This window comes from Mesoplodon densirostris, chromosome 2 (assembly GCF_025265405.1).
Source record: "Mesoplodon densirostris isolate mMesDen1 chromosome 2, mMesDen1 primary haplotype, whole genome shotgun sequence".
In the NCBI taxonomy this organism is placed as follows: Eukaryota; Metazoa; Chordata; class Mammalia; order Artiodactyla; family Ziphiidae; genus Mesoplodon; species Mesoplodon densirostris.
The window spans coordinates 121,624,870-121,647,137 of record NC_082662.1 but is presented as its reverse complement, the minus strand read 5'-3'; the positions used below and the strand labels follow the sequence as shown (position 1 = coordinate 121,647,137).

General features: G+C 42.1%; 1 protein-coding gene across 2 annotated transcripts in view; it reads right to left on the bottom strand.

The window, feature by feature from the left end:
• DDR2 (discoidin domain receptor tyrosine kinase 2) overlaps positions 1-22,268 on the bottom strand; it is a 151,247-nt gene that overhangs the window by 110,506 nt on the left and 18,473 nt on the right. For both annotated transcript variants that reach the window (XM_060090848.1, XM_060090850.1), the window contains exon 2: positions 18,448-18,588. The gene's annotated coding sequence lies outside the window, so the exon portion shown is untranslated. The remainder of the gene's footprint in view (positions 1-18,447; positions 18,589-22,268) is intronic.

Sequence of the window (22,268 nt, the reverse complement as noted above, 5' to 3'; positions counted from 1 at the left end):
GTATACACTTGAACCCCTGACACTTGGAAACACAGGCAAAATGAGAACAGAACGACTGTTTTAATATGCATCCAGAAATTCTGGGTCTCCCACAGATTTTTCACCTGAAACCAAAGGTCCGGCTGGGATTCCACACAGCATACATGCAGCAGAGAGCCTGTGTGGAGTTCTGTGTGGGATTCAGATATGTCCTAGCCTGGGTGGAGGAATTTTGAGATGGAATTTTCTAGAAGTCTGCCTGATGAGGGACCGAGGCTCCACCAGGGAAACTGCTCATCCTAAGGAAGAGAGAATCAAGATTACAAGCTTGGGCCACTTGACCTGCCTCCGTATTTATGGAGAGGATGGCAATGAGTTCAGTGCAGTGTGTCATACTCACGCCAGCCACTGCCATCACACCTGGTGTCTGAGCACCTGGGAGAGGGATCCTCAACCTAAGGCTGAAAAAAATCTGTTTTCATTTTAAATATATATATACACACTCACATACCTATATATTCTCTGTGAGGCATTGAAAACACCAGACAGACTGGATCCTGGCATTAAAGTGGGATGAAAATGATACCTCCTTTTCAGTGAAAAACCCAGATGGTGGCATCGAGAGGGTCGGGGTTTGGCAAGACTCGGCAGGTGGGGTCCAGCAGAGTTGTCTCAGTGTGGCTTTGGTGCAGCTGCCAGGGGTGGACATTCATGGGTGATTCCCTGAGCTGGGTTGGGGCGGGAGGTGTGGCTGTAGAGGAAACAGTGGTGGCAGCGGCAGGAGCTGACACTTTCCCTCCTGCTGTGCAGGCATCAGAGCCCTCAAGGGCAGATGCGGGAGTGGGGAAAGAAGAGGAGAAAAATGGAGCTGCGTTGGGGTAGACGAGAGACGTCCCCTAAGGATCCCTGCAGCTATTAGAAGAGATTTGAATGCCACAAAAGGGAAAGAGTTGGTGGTTCTCTAATTGGGGATGCAGACAGTCAGAAAATACTTTTTTTCTTTTTTCGCTGTTTTAGTAACTCAAGTTTATCCACACCAGCCTAAAGAAACAAAGGTAAAACAAGAGAAAAATATGAAACTGTGACAGTCAAAAAATTGAGGTAACATCAGCACTGTGGCAAGAAGGGCCCTGTACAAGCAAACTCTGCCACAACAAAAGGCCCAGTGGCCCTGTATTCGGTTTCTATTGTTGCTGTAACAGATTATCACAAACTTAGTGGCTTAGAACAACACGAATTTATTCTCCTGAGGTCAGAAGTCCTCAAAATCAATGTATTGGCAGGGCTCTCTTCCTTCTGAAGGCTCTAGGGGAGAATCCATTTTCTTGCCTTTTCCAGCTTCTAGAAGCTGCCTACAATCCTGGGCCCACGGTCAGAAGTATAGCATCTTCTCTCCTCTCTGACCTCTGCTTCCATCTTTACATCTTCTCTCTTTAACTCTGATCTCCTGACTCCCTCTTTTAAGGACGCTTGTGATTACATCGGGCCCACCCAGATAATAGAGAATAATCTCTCCATTTCAAGGTCAACCTTAATCCATCTGCAAAGTCCCTTTTACCATGTAAGGTAACATATTCACAGGTTCCAAGGATTAGGACATGGACATCTTCAGGGGGTATCATTCAGCCTACCACAAGCCCCTTGCCCTCTCCCACTAGATAACCTCTGCTCTCAGCCATCCCAGGCCAAAGAGCATCCAGGTATAGTTGCCCACTGCTTCTTGTGCCTGTCCCATAGTGCTAGGCTGCAGGGTCAAACTAGATCAGCCTCCAGATGAGATCTCTGCCACAGGACTTCCTTATGCTTCTAGGGCAATTTGGAGTTTACAGGCAAGTTTTCCATTCCCTCTCTCTCTCTCTCTCTCTCTCTCTCTCTCTCGCTCACTCGATCACCACTGAGACCAATCACATGAGGCAAGAGGAGAGATGCTATTCATCTCATTTTACAGATAAGACACAGAGGGGTTGATCAGACTAAGGTCACACATTTACAAAGCAGCCAAGTGCAGCTCAGACGCCTGCCTCTCTGCTCCAAGTCAATGTACATTCTGATGCCTGCACACTACCCTGGGTGAAGGTGGACAGCAAAGTGTCGTCTTAAGTAAGGAGTCATGCAATGGAAAACTTTACAGCTATTTCACTTCTTTCCTATTGACCCATCAGCCATCTATAAGGCCATACCCTGCTATCACACACACGCGCGCGCGCACGCACACGCACACACACACACACACTCCTAATACAGCATCACACCCAAGCCCTCATGAACTCACAGATAGAATCAAAAATGAGAAGGGCCCAGCAGGGCTCCTCCAACCCAGAAGTTCCTAACCCATGGAACTTTTGTGCCATGGACCCTTTTCCAGTCTGATAAATCTTCTGAGCCTTTTCCAGGAATAATGTTAAATGCGTAAAAAAAAGAACATAAGATTACAAAGAAAATGAATGATACTGGTTATAAAATATTTGAAATACAGTTATCAAAATATTTTAAAATGTATAGTAGAATAATAGATCTTATTAATCCATTAAATAACAAGATCTAGTCAAGGGTCTAATAACACTATAGTTTCAAAGGGCTGATGAGTATATACAATATTTTGAGATAGTTGCTAAAATTATAATGTGATATAAAAATACTATAAATTTCTACTAATTGGAAGAAATGTTAAATTTTGGTCAGAGTTTAGAAAAATAAATACAGAATTTTTTTCCTATCCAAGGTTAGAACACCCCCCTCCAAATTCTACCCAGAGACCTCATGTGTGAACCTCAGATTTACAAATCTTTCTTTTAGTCCCTCTCCTGCCTCAAGACAAGTGCATACTTAAAGTAATTAAATGTTGGGTATTTTAACAAATTTAAATTTTCAACAGGAATGGAAAGTCCAAAAACTCCTTTAGGAGCTGTTACAGTGGAGGATTACTGGACTGATTGTCAATATTATGACATAGTATGAGTGTGTTTCATGTTTGGTAACTGCAATCATTGTTGCTTTTGTTGTGGTCATCCATTTACAATGCTTGGTGTCAGTTTATTTATCTCTTGTAAAAATAAAATACAGTCTGTGTGTGTGAAAAAAAAAAAATAACTCCTTTAGTCAATTAATTCAAATTCTGGGACTTCATTCTTTAGACACTTTCTAAAATTATGTATTTATTTAGTTTCTACTCATTTTAGTTTATAATGAGGGATAAACTGAATTAAAATACAATAAGTTCAATTTTACCTTTGTACTATAAAAAAATGTTTACAAAGCAAATCAATCACCTCTACAAACTACACTGCAGAGAGAAGTTTAGCCTTTTTGAAAAAGCAAACTCTTTTCAAGCTCTTAAAAAATGTTTTAGTAGTTTAATGAATGTATCAACAATGTGCATGTTCATGACAACTGACTTCTCTCTGTTCATTACAGCAGGACTCACTCCTTCACCAGTGCCAGCAGCCCTTGCTGGCCATGCTTCCTACATGTTCAGGTTAAATGCTCTCATACGGAAATGTACAGAACTATCTCTAAATGGGCTAGTGATCCTTGACCAAAAGCAGAAAAAATATGTAGGCCATTTCAAACCCAAGTAAACAGAATACTGTTCTTAAGAAAGAATTACTGCATTAGTAAGTGAAATAATGCACATAAAGGGATCTATCCCTGTGTCTGGTACATAAAAAGCACTCAAATATTAGCTATTATTATTGAATCATTAACTTAATTATGATACATTTATTGAGTATATAATAATCATGGATTAATGATACAATAATCAAAATAACTAATATTATTATTACTGCTGATACAACTAATTGTACCTATACTTTATATAGCATGTTAATAACAACAATGTTCACAAAAGGACTATGCCTTATTTATGTTTTGGAACTTGGCTGGGATGTGTCTGAAAAATTGGAGGAAACAGATTTGGTTCCTATGTACATCTCAACTTATTTAAAATTCAAACGATATCCAAAGATCCCCACTGGTTTTTTGTTTTGTTTTGTTTCTTGTTTTTTTAATAATAAAAACATAAGTAATTTATTAAAATTTGAAGGCAAAAACATAATTTTAAAAGATTTTAAAAGATTTAGACCTATGTTAGGCGTGATGGAGTATGGATGCTTTCTGGATCCCCACTGTTTTACCACCTTCTAGCAGGTCTTAGAGGCATAACAGCCATATTTCATGAACCAAAAGTCAGGATGCTAGGTCTGACAAAGGATTTTTTTCCTCTAGTTTGTTCACTTATGTGAAAAATCTCTAAAAGTTATCACAGTCATATCATGAATCCATATTATACCCATAATAAATTAGTAAATTGCTTTTACAGAAAAAAATTAAAATGTCAACAAAAGAAATATAAAATTGAGCAAAAAGATTTTCCAGTCACTATCATTTGAATATTTGAAATCAGGACTACTCTTAAACATCCTGCACCTATTTCTCACCATGTCCATTAGCAGAGGTTATAACATATGTACCCCAAAGAAACCAGACTGTATTTCCTTAAATATTTCCTTAGGTATTTAAATCATGGCAGGCATTGGCCCATGCCTCAGCTGCCAGATTCCTACAAACAGATAATGTTTCTGCTGCATCTAAGTTAACTGCTCCCACAGTGCTTAATAGTGTAGTAGGTCACATGGTGTTCCCCCCCAAAGAAGAAGACCTAACCCCTGGTACCTATGAATGGGGCCTTATTTGGAAACAGAATCTTCACAGGTGTTATCAAGTTGAATCGAGGTCATACTAGATTAGGATATCATCCAATGACTGGTATCTTTAGAAGAGAAAGGAGAGGGAGGTTCAGGCACGAGACCTAGAGACACACACGGGGAAGAAGGCTAAGCGACTACAGAAGCGGGGATTGGAGTGACGGCAGGAGTCCCCAGAAGCTAGAAGAGGCAAGGAGGGATGCTTCCCTAGAGCCTTCAGAAGGAGCATGACCCTGCTGACACCTTCATTTTGGCCTTCTAGCCTCTAGAACTATGTGAAAATAAATTTCTGTTGTCTTAAGCCAACCAGTTTGTGACAATTTGTTAAGGCAGCCCTAGGAAATGAACAGAAATAAACCCACTTATTCTTTTTCTTCCGGAGTATTTTTTCTGTAAATTACAGCCTAAGGTTGATATGTCTAACATCCACATGCTTAACCAAGGCTTTCACGTGTCAGAGAATTAGCTTGGATCTCCCTTGTTGCTGTATTTTAATATGGTGTTATTCATCTTGATCACTGGGTGTCTAGAGCCCCTTTAAAGTTCTACCGGAAGTGAGTGCCTCCCTGACTCATCCTGTCTCCAGCCCTGTTCCCCTAAGCCTTTTCCCACTGTATCCATTAGTCTGCATTTTTCCAGGCTGAATTGTTCTTCCTGCAAGCCTCCCCAACAGTCTTGATGCCTGTGAAACAATTCCTGGTCTCCAGTGACTCTGACAATCGACTGCATCTGTGAATTTTAATAACATACTTGACATTTCCTGCAGATAATTGAGGAAGATGTCAGTTAAGGCCAATCCTAAGCTGAAGCCTACAGGTCCTTTCTAGATACTTCCCTGGGGTGGGGTGGGGTGGGAGTAATGTCATTGTTGGAACTGTTGGGGTGTCCTTTGTAATTCTCCTGCCACATCTGTGCAACCTAAGCCTCCCTCACCTTTTCGATGTCATCTGGAGAATATTTCAAAAGAGATGATAGCTAGATAAGAACAGGTCATCATATGCTGGTCCCCCACTCGCTGCTAGTGCATTTCTTCCAAATAATGTCTTTTAAATATGTTCGGCCTTGAGTTTTTTTGTGTTTTCTGTTTTGTGTGTGTGTGTTTTTTTTAAATACACTTTAATGCAGCTGCCTGCTCACTGACTCACTCTTCTCTGTCTGGTTGTGGTTGTTCCCTCTTGACTAGGGCTTTCTTTGAGTGCTTTGTCACTCCTGACTGTTTGATAAGAAGAGTTCTGAGCTAGAATTCAAGGCACCGGGAACTCCTGGCTCTGCCACAATTCAGCTGTTACTTGTTCTCTTTCATCCGTAAAATGGAGTAACAATATCTACCCTTCCTTCTCATAGTGGTTATGAGTCAAGAGAATAATAAAGGTTTAAGTGCCTTGTTGATAAAGTAAGTGCTAAACAAAAGCTTATAAATGTATACGTAGGGCTTCCCTGGTGGTGCAGTGGTTGAGAGTCCGCCTGCCGATGCAGGGGACGCGGGTTCGTGCCCCGGTCCGGGAAGATCCCACGTGCCACGGAGCAGCTGGGCCTGTGAGCCATGGCCGCTGAGCCTGCGCGTCCGGAGTCTGTGCTCCACAGCGGGAGAGGCCACAGCAGTGAGAGGCCCGTGTACCGCAAAAAAAAAAAAAAAAAATGTATATGTATAAGGAAGTTCATTGCAGCATCGTTTGTAATCACAAAACAGTGCAACTGTGGCAATGGTGGTACATTATGGTATATTCAAACAATGAATAATTCTGCTATCATTCAAAAAATAATCAGCTTAGAGATGACAAGTGATAGGTAGGTAAAAGATAGATAGATAGATAGATAGATGATAATTAATAGGCAAATAGATATGAATAGTTCCGTGCTGAAAATGTGGGTATGTGTGCATATAGATATGCCTATGCAACTTTGCAAAAATATCAGGAAGGATGAGCATCAAACCTTAAATGTTAAGGAAAGTAGTTATCTCTGGGGAATTAAAAGAGATGGCTGAGAAGGGAAATTTTACTTCTCATTTCACATCATTCTTTTTTTTTTTTTTTTTTTTTTTTTTTTTTGCGGTATGCGGGCCTCTCACTGTTGTGGCCTCCCCCGTTGCGGAGCACAGGCTCCGGACGCGCAGGCTCCGGACGCGCAGGCTCAGCGGCCATGGCTCACGGGCCCAGCCGCTCCGCGGCATATGGGATCCTCCCAGACCGGGGCACGAACCCGTATCCCCTGCATCGGCAGGCGGACTCTCAACCACTTGCGCCACCAGGGAGGCCCTCACATCATTCTTAAATGATGGGATTATGGGTTGTGGTTCCTGAGTGATTTTCAGGTTTTTTAATTTAAAAATATTTACGGAAAAACAGTGCTACATAAGTGCCTGCTCTTCAGCTCCAACCATGTGCCACATGACTTTGCATATACTCTCCTTAAGGTACACATTTTCCATCACAACCCCCCCCCACCACAGACACACACAACTCACACTTTTTCAACAGCTGGGGGAACTAACCTCAGAGTGATGAAGGAGCTTGCCCAAGGTTACATAACCAGTAAGTCAGAGCAATGACCCATCCACCACTCTGACTACAACCCTGTACTCTTTCCATAGTTCACACTGCTCCTGTCACCATCAGAGTCTGTCTGTCCTTCATTTGTTCATTCATTCATTCTAATAACACTTAGTAATGCCTACCCTGTGTTTAGCACCACAGAAAAAGCTGCAAAGATGAACAAGGCAAAATTTTTGCCCTTCAGCAGTTCACAGTCTCTTTTGTTGTTTATAAGAAACGGAAGGAAAAGGAACGCTTCATGGGCAGAGCGAGAGTAAACAGTGGGGAACTGTCCATCTGCCCCGGCTACTCTTGTGAAGTTGAGTCAGAAGATGACTCTGACCTGCTCCTTCTAAAGTGCCCTTTTGTGCTGGAACATGGCAAAGATGCCTTCGACATCTGGGCCTATCTTCAGTTTTCTCAACCAACCTCTTATTTTTGTCCCATGTGAACATATGGTGAGTGGAGAGAAAGGAGGGGAGCAATGTATCTGTAGAAATTTGAAGGGAGTGGAAGGCTCTGGTTGTGGAAGAAATGATACATGAACTGAAGGTTAAACAAATGGTTGATAGAAGCAGGGAATTACTCTCCGATGGCTCCTGTGAAGTTCACATTTATATGCTGGTGAAAAAGGAAAAAATTCCTCTGAGTTGAAATAAAGAAACACAGACTTACTGTGGGCTCATGGGTGATTTTTCTTAGGATTTTCAGAAATGTTGTAAATAGTCTAAATATTGCAAATAAGTCTCTCTCCCTATATATATGGGAATCACAGATTGGGCCCTATTGGACCATAAACAAAGGATTTAGAGAAGTGTGCACCTTCATCTCAAAGTTCACTTAATTTGTCTTTCTTCCCCCATGGAGTTGAATATTTTTCAAATGATAGTATCTTTTATATCCTTGGCATGCAACATGGTTTTCATAAGAGACAGTACATATGAGTGGCCAAAGGACTGGTACACAAAGTCATTGTTAATTGGAACTGCTGGGGACACGTCATGAAGGACAAGGCACTTGAGCTAGGAAGTATAGACTCTGACAGGTGCAGAGGAGGGCCATGGGCACATACGGCAGCAGTCACAACCCAAGACAAGGTGCAGGCAGATGAATGAGCACACCTAGGACCATGAGGGAGCAAGGCTCGCCAAGCTCTAGAGCTGCAAGGAACCTTGGCAACCATCTATCACCCTCCCTCATGTCAGAGGTGTGCCATCTAAGGTCCAGAGAGGTGCAATGGCTTGTAAAGACCACACAGCAGTGTCATCCTGGTCATGTTGAAAGAGGCCCCTGGTCTGCTTGACTGTTTAATACGTGTTCTGTGAACATGTCCCCAGGAACCTGAAGTAGAGGTTCAGAAATGGGAAGTTGGGGACACAGGCAAGAAACAGCAAGTCTGAGAGGGGTTTTGGTTTGAGCAGAAAATACAGGTAGGAATAAATGAATCATGGGGATGAAATGTACAGCATGGGGAATATGGTTAAAAATATTGTAATATCTTTGTATGGTGACAGATGGTAACTAGACTTATCATAGTGATCATTTTGTAATGAATAGAAATATCAAATCACTATGTTGTAAACCTGGAACTAACATAATGTTGTAGATCAATTATAATTCAATAAAAATAATTAATCAATTAATTAAAATACATGTCGGAAACTGATGGGAAATGAAGTTGGAAAGATTGGGTGGGGTGTTGTTCTGAAAGGCCTTGAATACCATATCAATGTGTTTACACCTTTTTTCCCATGAAGGTAACACAGAACTACCACATATACTGGAGCAGAGCTCAGATTCTAAACTCGCTATTTTTCATCCCCAGAAACAGACTGACATGTGAGGATAATTCAACTAGGAGCAAGGAAAGATCTTCCTGAGAATAAAAAGAATCTCAGAATCCCAGGGAAGGAAAGAAGGTACCTAGATTTTTCATATATTCTCTCTGAAAAGAACAAATACTCTTTTATAATATCTTCCTTTTTTAAAAATTACATACCTTCTTTTCTGTCTTTTTCTGATATAAAAGTAATGCATGCTTATTTATGAAATTTCAGTTGTATGAAGAACCAAAAATGATCCTATAATCTCCTCATCTAAAATCAATCATGGTTAATCTTTTGGTATATTTCCTTTAGAGGTTTTTTTCCTGTGCATTTTTTACATAACTGATCCCATACCTTTATATAACTTTGTGACTTTTAATTTTACTTAATATAAAACCATAAATACCTTCCTGTGGTGTCTAAAATCCTCAAAACTATCATTTCAAAAGCTTAAAACCTATATACTTAACCATATCCTCAATGCTGGCCACTTATATTATTTCTTTTTTGTATCTAATGCTTCATCTTTGTGTATAAGTTTTGTCCCTTTCAGGATGTTTTCTCAGAACAGAGTCATAAAAGTTAAATTCCTACATCAAATAGCATGGACATATTTTTAAGGTCATTCATTCATCTTGTTGAATTGATTTATAATCCTGGGGGTCTTTTTATATATATAGAATTGCTAGAGTTTTTAACTGAATGAAAGCAGTTTCTCCTTTTTAATGGCTCTTCTCTAATTACAAAAATACATCATATTTGAAGAAAAGAACAATCTCCATAAAATTAGACTGCGGGGGCAGGGCAGAGGGCAGCAGGGGGTTTTTACATGAAATTTAATGTCTACTCACCCTTGGGCATTTTTCATATTGCTGCTTTCTCCTGTCTTCTGATTAGGGCTATATCCCTCTTCCCTTCCTCACAACCTACCTCACCCCTCTCCTCTCCCAGCCTCTCAGATTCTTGGATATGATCAGTTCTGTGATTTATCAAGGGAGACTCCAACTTGTATATCTTAGTAAAGAGGCCAAGTTCACACACAGAGGCTTCTGCACACTTGCCCAGGGCTTCAGGAAGTAAAGTTTTGCAAAAAAAAAAGAAAAGATTAGTGGTGCTTTCCTGATCTTCATGGCCTGTGTGTTTCTCATTATCTTCCCTTGGATGCAGTCATTGGTTTTCGTTCCAAAGCCACTCGAGGCTTGTCACTGCTCCTCCCAGAGCAGGGAGACTTCTCTAGGGCTAATGGTAGGGAGAGAGATGAGTCACCAGCCTCTCGTATAGTCAGACCCCCTCCTCTCCATCCCTCTTGGCAGACCTCTGCTTCAGACTCCCTCACTGCCCACCTGCTCTCTTGCTGGGCTCCCCACCTCCACCTCCTTCCTTCCCCTTCCAAACTTTCTCATATACCGCAGCAAGGTCTGGTCTTCCTGGAGCAGAAGTCATATCATGTTACAACTCTGCTCCAACATCTGCAGCAGTTCTTTGTTACCTACATGGGAAACAGGGCCCAACAGTTTGCGGTGGATCAATAAATGTTTAGCACGTACTTGTTAATGAGTGAGCACTAAGCACCATGGGAGCTATACAATGAGCTCTATGTCTGGTTCTGGGAGCTGAAACAGACACGTGAAAAGTTAAATAACAAGGCACCACCTCCCACCGACTTCCAGTTCTCCAGCCCTGCATATTTGACGTCTGGCTCTCACACTCAATTTGTTTCAAACGGAACTTACTCTCTTCTCCCGCAATCTACGTTTTCTATAGAATGGTCCCACTATCCAAGTTCTCAAGACAAGACAGATACAAGCCAGGAATATAGGGAGATAATGGGGGTCAGGAGATTTTGGCCTTGTAGTGCCCATCAAAATCCAGTTATCTAGGACTTCCCTGGTGGTGCAGTGGCTAAGACTCCACGCTCCCAATACAGGGGCCCGGGGTTCCATCCCTGGTCAGGGAACTAGATCCCACGTGCTGTGACAAAGATCCCGTGTGCCGCAACTAAGACCCAGTGCAGCCAAACAAATATTTTTTTTTTAAATCCAGCTATCTACTTAATCACTTTCCTAGTAGTGAGAGCTTAGGAACACAGAAGGGTACAGAAATAAATAAGGCATTCCCCCCTTGCATAAGCAGATAATCTAGTGGAGGAGACATCGAGTTTGCAGGAGGGTGTCCCCTGTCCAGTGTCAACTCATACACCCAAACCATGCCTCAGAAACCTAAGTCTCCAGGTCCTCCCCCATTCAATCATCTAGTTTAGGAAAAATGGACTAGGACATCCCCATGTATCCTCATGATTCTCTTGGACTGGTCTTCTACCAAATCCCAATCAATCCAGACATTAGAACAACCACAATACTGCAGACACTTTATATTTACAGAACACTCTTTCAAACATTCCAAACTCTTCACACAGTATCTTGTTGTGATTTAACCCTCACAACAAAATCACGAGGTATGTTCTTATCATCTTCATTTTACAGATGAGAAAACCATGCTTTAGGGAAGTTATGTCACATAGCCAGTTCCTTTCTGTGCTACAGACATATGTTTAAATTCTAATGTGTGTCAGAAATTAAGGGTGAATAAGTATTCACAAAGATCTCTGCCATCAGTGACTTTACAATCTGGGGAGAGAGACAGATACCTAAACGAATAATTTTGACGTGATATGGTGTGAGGACAGATTAGGCAGAAGTTGCACCAAATGTAGAGAGAAGACATCATCCAGCCCAACCCACAGATTCAGGGAGATTCAGGGAAATTAGGTGAGGAAGGAAGAAACATGTCAACTAAACTACAACTTGACTGAGTCATTGGCTCACAGATGGGGAAACTAGAATTTGAACTCAGGTTTGTCTGACTCTCCATGTTTTTCCCACCATCCTGTGACATGGTAGGTTTTCAATGGATATACTTGAGTAACAGAAGAAATGGATGAATGAATGAATACATCTTGCTTCCTCCAGTGGAGAGAATGGCTGAAATGTCAGCCCAGACAGTAACTTTGGCTTTAAAACTCCCACATTCTGACCAGAGGAGCTAATCAGCTAATGCACCTTAGGGAATTCCAGGAGGGCTCCCTGGCAACAAGGCAGATGGTTCTCAACATATGGGGCCCGAATTCACTCCTACAATCTCTCAGAATTGGTTGATAGATTCTAGAATTGAGGAGAGGACTCACCACTTTTGTCTACTCCACTGCCTCAAAAAACCTTTTTTAGTGTCCTGGGCTTTGCAGACAGAGGGAAAAGAAACTAAGTAAGACCAGAGTTCCTAGTGCTACAGCAAAGATTCCCACAGAATCCCACACTAAACCCCTCTGGCTCCAGATAACTCTGTGTAAGGAAAATGGATCCTAATTCTCCTACGCCTACCTCCTCTGAAATTTGGTTCTGGAAGGAGGAGAGCCAGGATCTCCAAGACTTGAAGATCAGAGCAATGTGCCCACATCCTCAAGTGTTTACATGGGGCTGCCCGTCTCCTCCCACAACCTCCTGTTCCACTGTGTTTGTGGAGCAGATGTCTCCGTGCCAGCAACCCCCCTTCAGTACTTCCTGCTTCTCGGCCCAAATCTCTGCCTTCTGTCTTCGTGTGCTTGGCATACACATGCAGCAAGCTTGGAGCTTGTGTGTGCCATCATTGCACAATTCAAAAACCCCAAATAAGAGACAGGTGGTAGGATTCTCCCAGGGAATTAAAAGAAGGACTCCAAGCCCACGCCGTCTGAGTCTGGCTGCCCAGTGAGCAGCCTACGGGTGGGTTGGGCTAAGGCTACTGGTTCAGTAGTTAAAAGGCAGATTCTACCAAACCCATACAAGGCTGTCTTTATTCCTTGGTCCCAAACATTTCTACTCAGAATTTCCTCTTGGCTTTTTCCAATTCTTGAGGGAAGTCTAACTTATTTTGAACAATTAATGGAATCAGTTTGTGGAGGAGAGTCATATCAATAAAATCACAGTCATTTCTTTAAGAAGGGAGATATGAAATGGACCTTGGAAAGTCACAGACTCTTTGGCACCATTATTTGGATCAGTTTGGGGCTCAAGAGCCTTCATTGCCTGCTTGGGAATTAAGATTTAATGATTCAGCTACTCCACGATGGATTAAAATGGGCCTGCAAATTTTGCCACTGGGGCAAAAGATCACAGCTACTGTCCTTTCCTTTAAGGAAACAGGGTTCATCTCATATGCTGGCGGTGGGGGGGGGTCAGCAAACTTGTTTCTGTAAAGGCCCAGATAGCAAATATTTTAGGCTTTGTGGGCCATAAGAATTCTGTTGCAACTATTCAACTCCGTTGATGTAGCACAAAAGAATTCACAGACAGTATGTAAATAAATGAGCATAGCTGGGTTCTAATGAAATTTTATTTACAAAAACCGGCCTACTTGTTCTACCATTACCTAAATTATCCCTAAAAAAAATCAGAACCTACATTTAACATGATCTCCAGGTGATTTGTATACAGTACATCTGGAAACCAATGTGTCTCAAATACTAATCAAATTATATTGATAGATCCTGAGGCCTGAGGTTCTGTAGTTTCAACAAGCTCCCAGGTGATACTGATGCTGTCAGTGGATGATGTTTAATTAGCAACGATCTATTTTGATGATTCTCTACAAAACCCAATACTAGGTTAGAACATGGGAACTGGTGGGTACCAGCAGCCCACTACTACCCACCCAGTTTCTCTACCTCCAAACAGAATAATGTATGCATAAGACTATGCTAAATGTTATGCCAAAGCAAAAATATCTGACAGAGACTGAGACCTTGACTAAGAGGGTCTCACAATCTTTTGAGGGGGGGACCTCATATAAATAAAAAAGTAATCAATACAAGAGGTTGTATGAATGTCTCTTGTAAGACAATACGACATCAGTGAAAAACCCTGACATGTGCTATGAATGTCTAGCAGGAAGACCCTCAATCCCTCCCATCCATCATAAAGGGAGGAACCAAGGACTCTGTAAGCCAGGAAGCAGGAATTTTGAGTAGATTCAGGGTCAAGAGGAAATTCAGTGAACATTTCCAGCCAGGAGCACAACACGATTCCTTCAGCCCACAATCTCTGAATAAAAGAGCTGATGTAATATGAGAAATTATAAGGCATTGAATATTAAAACAATGGAAATAAGATTCTACCAGACTTAGGTAAACTCTGAGGGCAATACAGTTTGTGGCTGACCCTTAAATCTACTCTTAAAAGCTACAAAGATCAAAGCAAAAACAAGAGACTGAGATTTTAGAAAACAGGCTCAAAGTGTTTCATGCATATGTATTTTTAGGCCTCCAGATACTTCCCCCGAAGGCTTATTATTATGACACCTTAAATCTGGTTCAGAAATGCACCCACACTCAGCAAGAGGGGCATGGGAAACGAGCATCTCCCAAAGCAATGTCATCCCCCCCTCCTAGAGCATGTACCACACAGATGCTCAATTCCGAGGATGGCATCCGGATGTCTCAGCCCAGCCAGCAGGCAGAGCTCTCCCCAGGCTGGCAGCCTCCCTCCTTTCCAGCTTTATCTTCCACCCCTCCTCGACCCCAACACTCAGCTCCCAGGAGATTGCTATTTCCTCCTTCCCCTCCACCCACGTGCCCAATCCGATCCTTGTTTACTGGTCACTCTGGATCTTTGTTGCCTAGGTCCACTCTGCCAAGAATGACTGACCCACACCTTTCTGAGTATCAAATCCCTGTCTGGCCTCCAAGGTTTGGCCCAAACTCCACGCCCTCCATAGTCAAGGCATTTGTTCTCTGACCAGCCCAGCCACAAGTGCTCTCTCCTTCCTTCAACTTTTCATCACCCTCTTGACACATCCTTACCTCCCTGGAGCATACTTCTCTTTTGTGCTCCTTCCCTCTCCTATTAGCCATGAGCAACTCAGGCTGGGTTCTCTCTCGTTTATATTTGAATCCCTTCAGGTCACTTCCAGAGTCCCTTACACATCACAGGTGCTCTGTATACAGCGTTATTATGTTAGTAAGTAAAAATACTATGCAAAGTCCTTGGATAACCATGAACAACAACAAAAATAGAGCATGTTGTCTAGCCCATCGGTTCTTTTTCAGATCACCATGGTCCGTTCTCAGTTTCTGCTTTTCAGAACATTTTCGGAGCCCTGTTCATCCAGAAACGTCCAAATCAACCTCTGGCACATCTAACCCCCAGTTCCCTGTGCCGGGTTTGCTTCCTCCATTTCTACTGGGCTCCCCCCATGTCCTGCGGTGGCACACCCACCATACCTGTGGCTCCCTGATTAGTTAGATGCTGACCCAGACCTTGCCTTCTCTAAAATGATCCTGGCACAGCCCAAACTCCAAAATCTCAGACGTTCGGGTTTATGCAGCATCACGATCACAGCGTCTCATTTGTCTCAACTGTAATCCATTCTGTGACAAGCAGACGCCTCCCAGGTTTTCTCCTGTCATGGCCCCAACTTCCCCCCACCCCCATGGCCTCCCCCCTCCAACACCCCTCCCATGCTGTCTTCATGTCCTAGCACACATGTCCCCCAGGACGCATGAAACCAGAACCTTCCATCAGAGTGGCTCGTGAGAAACAGACCACTTGCAAAGGGAAAACAGTTGGAAATACAAGATTTTCCTTTAAAGGAGAAAGTAACGTTGGCAGCAGTGTTCTTCTCAGCTGCCCTCCAGCAGTGTTGAAAGAGCCATTTTGGGAGACAGAGGGAAAGGAAGGAAGTGTGAGTGACAAACGGAGAGCAGAAAATAGTGAAAGAGAGGGAGACAAAAGAGAAAAGAAGAGGGAAGACAGATAAGGATGGGGGTGGGGGGCACAAACTGGAAGGAGGTGGGTGGCAGAGCAAGAGAATGAGGGTCAAAAACAAAAGGAGGAGAAGGGAGCAGAGAAGGAGGTGGAAGAGGCAGCGGAGGAGGGGAGGAAAGAGCTGAGGAGGACGGGCCTGCACCGCTGGGTCTCATGAACACGGGCCACCAGTTCTGCGGCAACCCTGCCACTCTCCCCCAGGAGCTGTGTCATCCACCAGGGGACAGGCTCTCCACTGGCTTATTAGAAACACTGAGCGCTCTGAAGTGTATGTCAGAGTCCCCTGGGCCCAAAACAGACAACTGAATAGAATTCAGGGAGTCTGTCCCCAAAGGCTCTTGTTAACCTTCTGCACTCAGCCTTCATTAGAGATGCAAGATCTTTGAAAAGTCGGTGAGCATACATACAGACGAAGCCTCATGTTCCAGAGTTTCTGTTAATAACGTCCCCTTTCCCCCACAAGTGTTCTGGTTTAAATGCTAAATTACTTGCTTTTCCTATTAATAAGAGACACAGGAAGCTGAAACTTATTAAGTCTCTAAACAGGCTGAAATACTTAGTCTCATTCTCAGAAAAGGAGGAAGCCTACATTGGTGACCAGAAGAGACCAGAAGAAACCAGGACTCCTTCCTGGGGGAGCCAAAGTACTTGAGATAATTCTAGTCATAATACTATGATGGTAAGGGTGGGGAAGCCACCCAGATTAGGCTTCTCAAACCAAGGCTATTTATAGCACGCGCCTTGGATATTGAAATAATAATTTCTAGGGCTTCCCTGGTGGCGCAGTGGTTGAGAGTCTGCCTGCCAATGCAGGGGACGCGAGTTCGGGCCCTGGTCTGGGAGGATCCCACATGCCATGGAGCAACAGGGCCCATGAGCCACAACTACTGAGCCTGCGCTCTAGAGCCCATGAGCCACAGCTACTGAGCCTGCACATCTGGAGCCTGTGCTCTGCAACAAGAGAGGCCGCGACAGTGAGAGGCCCGTGCACCACGATGAAGAGTGGCTCCTGCTCGCCGCAACTAGAGAAAGCCCTCGCACAGAAACGAAGACCCAACACAGCCATAAATAAATAAATAAATAAATAAATTTAAATCATATGGGCTTCTAAGAAGACCTCTGCTTAAAAATAATAATAATAATTTCTAGAACTAGTCATTTAAGGTTGGGTGGCAGGGGAAGGAAAGACCACAATGATAGGTAACTTTACCCTTCTGAAAGGTAAAGCAGAATGAGTCACAGATAAATAACGTTTGAGGAGTCAAATGGAATAGAGAAACTCTGCAGTAACCCACAGTAACCTCTGGTTAGTGGTTAAGTGTAGCTATGGATTATTCATTCTGAAATGTACACCATGAAGATTCAAGTTAAGACTGCTTAGCTCTCCAGTATCAAGAGTTTATTGGAAGGAAGGAAGGAAGGGAGGGAGGGAGGGAGGGAGGAAACTAGTTTCAAGGCAATCTATGGGAATAAAGGGACCCAAGATATTTTATCACCACAAGGAAGCTAAGGAGTAATGTGGAGGGAGGGTGGGTAGGATGACCTAGATAATAAACAGAAAGGAGTATATAATCCCAGGAGCATTTGATAGGGAGAAGAAATCTCCTGGGGAATGTGAGGAAATACTACTTTACCCTCCCGTCCTCATCCTTCATCCCAAAGATGGTCCACATTATTTACTCAATTGCACATTCATTTAACAAGTATTACAGAAGCTGTGAGCAATGTAAGTCTAAATCAAGGCACTGAGTCCTCAATGAGCATCTTCCACATGCCAGACCCTATGCTATATGCTAGGGATGCAGGCATGAAGGAGATATGGTTTCTGCCTTCAATAAGCTCCAGACTGAGAAGGTCTCAGACACATGAAATTACTACAGTTCTAGTTTTGTTGATGGGATTTGAGTCTCCTAAAGAATGAACTGAGAAGTCCCATTCAGACCAAAATTCACCTACAGCAGACCACCTAGACCTGTGCAAATGCTTTTGGTTTCCTCATGAAAGCTCTGCAGTGTATCATGCTTCTCTTTCTGCCTTGGGTCCCGGAGCTAAGTAGTACACTTAACTGCAATAAGCATCCCTGGGCTAGGTTTTCTTGTACATTTAACTCTCCCAAAACTTATTTCAGTGCTCTGGTTCTCTTACCCTGATTTTAGTAGTTCTGTTAAGTATTAATTTTCTCTAAACCACCTCAAATTATTGCTGGAAGAGGGCAATTTATTTAAAAATTTATAAATATTTTCTATTAGAAGAGGCCCAGATTGATCCAGGAACTCCAGAGATTCCAGTGGGTCTTATAGGGACAGGGAAGGCCTAGAGATCCTGGGTCACTCAGAGCTAGGGACACAGGACACCCCAGGATGGGCCTCTACTCTGGGCTGGCTACAACTGGATCAATGAAGTACAAAGAGGAAACAGACGTTCAACATCAGGTTCCCTGTACAATCAAATCCATGATCTTTTCATTTGATATCAGCTCTGGAACAGAACCCGAGGCTCACCTTTCCCCATGACACCTACCAGGGTAAGTGAGGGGCTCAAGGGGAGCCACACTGTCACCCCCAATCTCCTGTGGTGACCCAGCTTCAGTGACTGCCCTACTTACATCAATGGGTGCAGAACATCCTCTGAGGGGCAGGATCCTCAGGAAGAGCTGGCCTCTGCTTCGCTTCAATTATTGTAGCTGCTTTGCTTCAAGTCTCAGCACTTTCTAGAGCATTGAACCCCCGACTAGTTGTAGATCTCCCTTCACAGAAGGGGAAAAAACAGAAAGCAATATTTTATTACAAACTTTTTCTTCATTCACGTTTTCTTTCCTGTTTGACATTTCTGCCCACCACTATCAAACAGAAGCCTCCCAAGGGCCCCTGGCACTGAAGGAATTTGAAAAATCCTCAAAGAGTTTTTGTTTATGGGGGTTATGCTATTGATATTTATCAATTTAGAAATTAAAAACTGAGAATTAAAAACTGAATTTTTAATTTATTACTTATTAATTCATTAAAATAATAATTCCATGTTAACACAAATAAGAATTTTTAATAAAAAATTTTCATAAAACATTTAGTGAGAAGAGTGACATTGTTTTACATTTTTAAAAATCTCTTTGATATCTGGCTTAATCAAACAGATTCTATGTGCTTCTGGATTCAGTTTGTTGCAATAATAGCACAAGTCATTTAACCTCTGGAAAATTCCACCATACACTTGTGGGAGAATGAGAGTGAAAAAAGCAAAAACATCCTAGTGTTATTATGAAAATAGTTTTTATCCTGTGGACCCCTTGAAAGGATCTCAAGAACTCGTAGGGATCCCCCAAGCACATAGGAACCAGTGCTCCATACGGTCAAAAGAAGTCACACTTCCACCTCAGACTATCAGTACCCTTCCTCAGATGCAGCTAGTTATCAGTTACCTGAGTAGTCTTCTAGAACTATCCTAAACATATGTAAAAATATATGGATGGACAGGATTTTTTTAATTAAAAAAAATCAAGTATTAGCATCCCATATATTTCACCTTGAGTTTTCTGTTATACATGTTGGGGCAGTTGCATTTTAGCATATGTAGTTACATCATTCCTTTTCACAGATCTATAGTATTCCACTCAATTGATACAATGATATATAACTCTACATAGTGCCACAGGGTCCAGGTGGGCTGCTGAACGACTACCATAAGTTGCCAATTTCTTCAGTGAAGGATTTAGAACTTAATGCAAATAAAGTGGCCCCATGGAGTAAGAATGGATGTCACATATATTAGTACAGCCTTCCTCTGACTTCTAGTTCCCTAACAAGGCATGCAGCTGAAGTCTTCAAAATTTGAGAAAATATCCCAACTTTGGCAATACTACTGTCCTTTGATACTTGGGGCTTACCCCAGTGGACCAGAAAAACTTGTACTAATATCTCTGTCCCTGTTTGTACCGGAATGTTTATAAACATCAACCTCTTTTGAAACATACTATCATCAGTGCCACATCATCATGGGGGAAGAAAGCAGGATCAGGGTCCAAGGCTTCCCAAACAGTATTTCTGAAAATTATTTCCCTGTGGTACTAAGGTCACAAAGGTTAAGCCTGTTAGATCACAATCTCCCTGACATAGAAAACCTGTCACCTAAAGGAAACCCTCACCTCATATGGCTAATTTGGTCTAATTACATTGCAGGCTTCAAATGCTAAAATGTATGCAGACTACCTGTGTTCATTTCCTCACTCTGAGATTCACTAGTTGTATAATCTTGGGAGTTACTTAGCTTCTACTTACTTGTAAAGTGGAGATAATGATAACTATCTCACATAGCTATAAAGAAGAAGAATTGTAATTCTCTATTAAATGTGTCTGCCACATAGTACGTGCTCAGTGCTCAGTAACTGCTAGCCCTCTCCCTTTATTGTTCTATGAGCAGAAATAATGTGTGAGACTGATCTTTTGTCCTGGACTGAGCTGGCTTTTCAGGGAACCCCAATAATCTAGTCTTTTAGGAAGTCTGGAGCTATAAGAGACTGGGACAAGAGAAGATGATGGAGATTTTTTTTTTCCTCTTGTGAGATGTTTGTCATCTGTCTTATTCAAAATGAGAGACACAGGTCTGCTTTCCTCCTCACTAGGCCAGGAAAACTGGCACCAACATTTCCGGCATTTCTGTTTCAACTTTCCCATCTGTCTCTGAAATTATATAGGCCAGTGTGGTTTGCACTTTTAGGCCCACAGAATCTACAGAAAATCCGTCAGGTTTGGGGGAGCCCCTCAGGTGAGGATGAGCAGAGATTTACTTCTGAACAATTCCCAGGAGTAGAACCAGCACTTACAATAATTACAGACAGATATATTATGACCTCCATTTACAGATGAGGAAACTAAGGTCTGGAGACATTAGGTAAATTCCCCAAGGTAACACAGCTAACAAGGGCAGGGTGGGAACTCAAAACCAGGTTTGTCCTACTCCAAAGTTCAAATTTTTAACCACATCATCATATGATGCTCCAACTAGAAAGGAAACCAGCCCTGTCATGACATAGCAAGGCCAGCAGCATCACAGAAATGGTCTCACAAGAGAGGGAAATTATCCTTAACTGTAAGTTAAGGATTTACTAACCCAATAGTGTAAAAATCAAAATCAAAATTCTTCAGAAAATCATACCTCAACTAGATGCAAAGTAGAATGGAAGGACACCAAAACCAATATTTTATTAGTTTTGGATTTGTAGATTATCTTATTTTATTTGCATTTGATTAGATCAATTATTAAGATTAATAGATTGTTTCAATTTATAGATTATCATTTTTAAAAATAGATTAATAATTTAATATTAATTTAGCCAATAATATTTCTAGCTCCTAGTATACATCAAGTACTATAAGTGTTAAAGATGAAGAAAACATGTTCCTTGGCCTTGAAGAAGAAGATATAGTGGATATTATAAGATATAATAGATATAACTACTATATATATATTATATATATATACATAATATATATATTTGGATTGGTGAGATAATAAGATAGAAAAGAATAAGATACTAAAAGAAGGAGAAATCAAGCCAGTGGAGTGTTCAGGGAAGACTTGAAGGAGGGTGAAGGCATCACTTAAGCTGACTCTTGAAATATAACTAGGATTTTATCAGAAAAAGTAAAAATAAAAGTCTAAGAAAAGGGAATAATTTGAATAGGCAAGTTATGGAATGAGGATATCAATAAATAGTGGCTGGAGGACAGGAACAGCTCAGTAATTGAAGCTAGAGCTGGAAGATGGTTGAGGCTATGGATGCTGGCAAGAGGTGAGCACAGGCGACTCAGGAAAAGCTTTGGAAGAGGAATGGCGGGGTGAGGGAGGCTCTATAAGGCTTAACCTGGCATGTGGGATGCTTTAGAGGAGAGAGGGGGCAGAGTGACCAATGGGAACCTGACCTAGAACAATGACATCAGGAAGGGAAAAGAAATAACATGGAGGTATGATAATAATCAGGTGGAGACGACTGGATCGCTCAGCGACTAGCTACCTCAGGGAAGAAGGAAGGAGTCAAGGAAGCCTGCGTTTCCAGCCTGCAAGTGATCAGGAGCACTTCACTATGTATTAACAAAACCCGGGAAAACTGGAAGAGGAATTGGTTCACAAAGGATGATTGTGAGTTTGGTTTTGAACATAAAGAATTTGGTTTCCTCTCAATGGAAACAGATTAATACATCAAACAGAGGAGTAGAAATCTGAGTCTGGCCTTCAAGAGAGAGTTTGGTTCCATCAACAGATGAATGGATAAAGAATACACACACACACACACACACACACACACACACACACACACACACACAATGGAATACTACTCGGCCATAAAAAGGAGAGAGTTTGGTGTTATGGATTCATATCTGAACGTCAAGTCCATAAAAGCAATAATTCAAGTCTGAGAAGATGAGATGATCT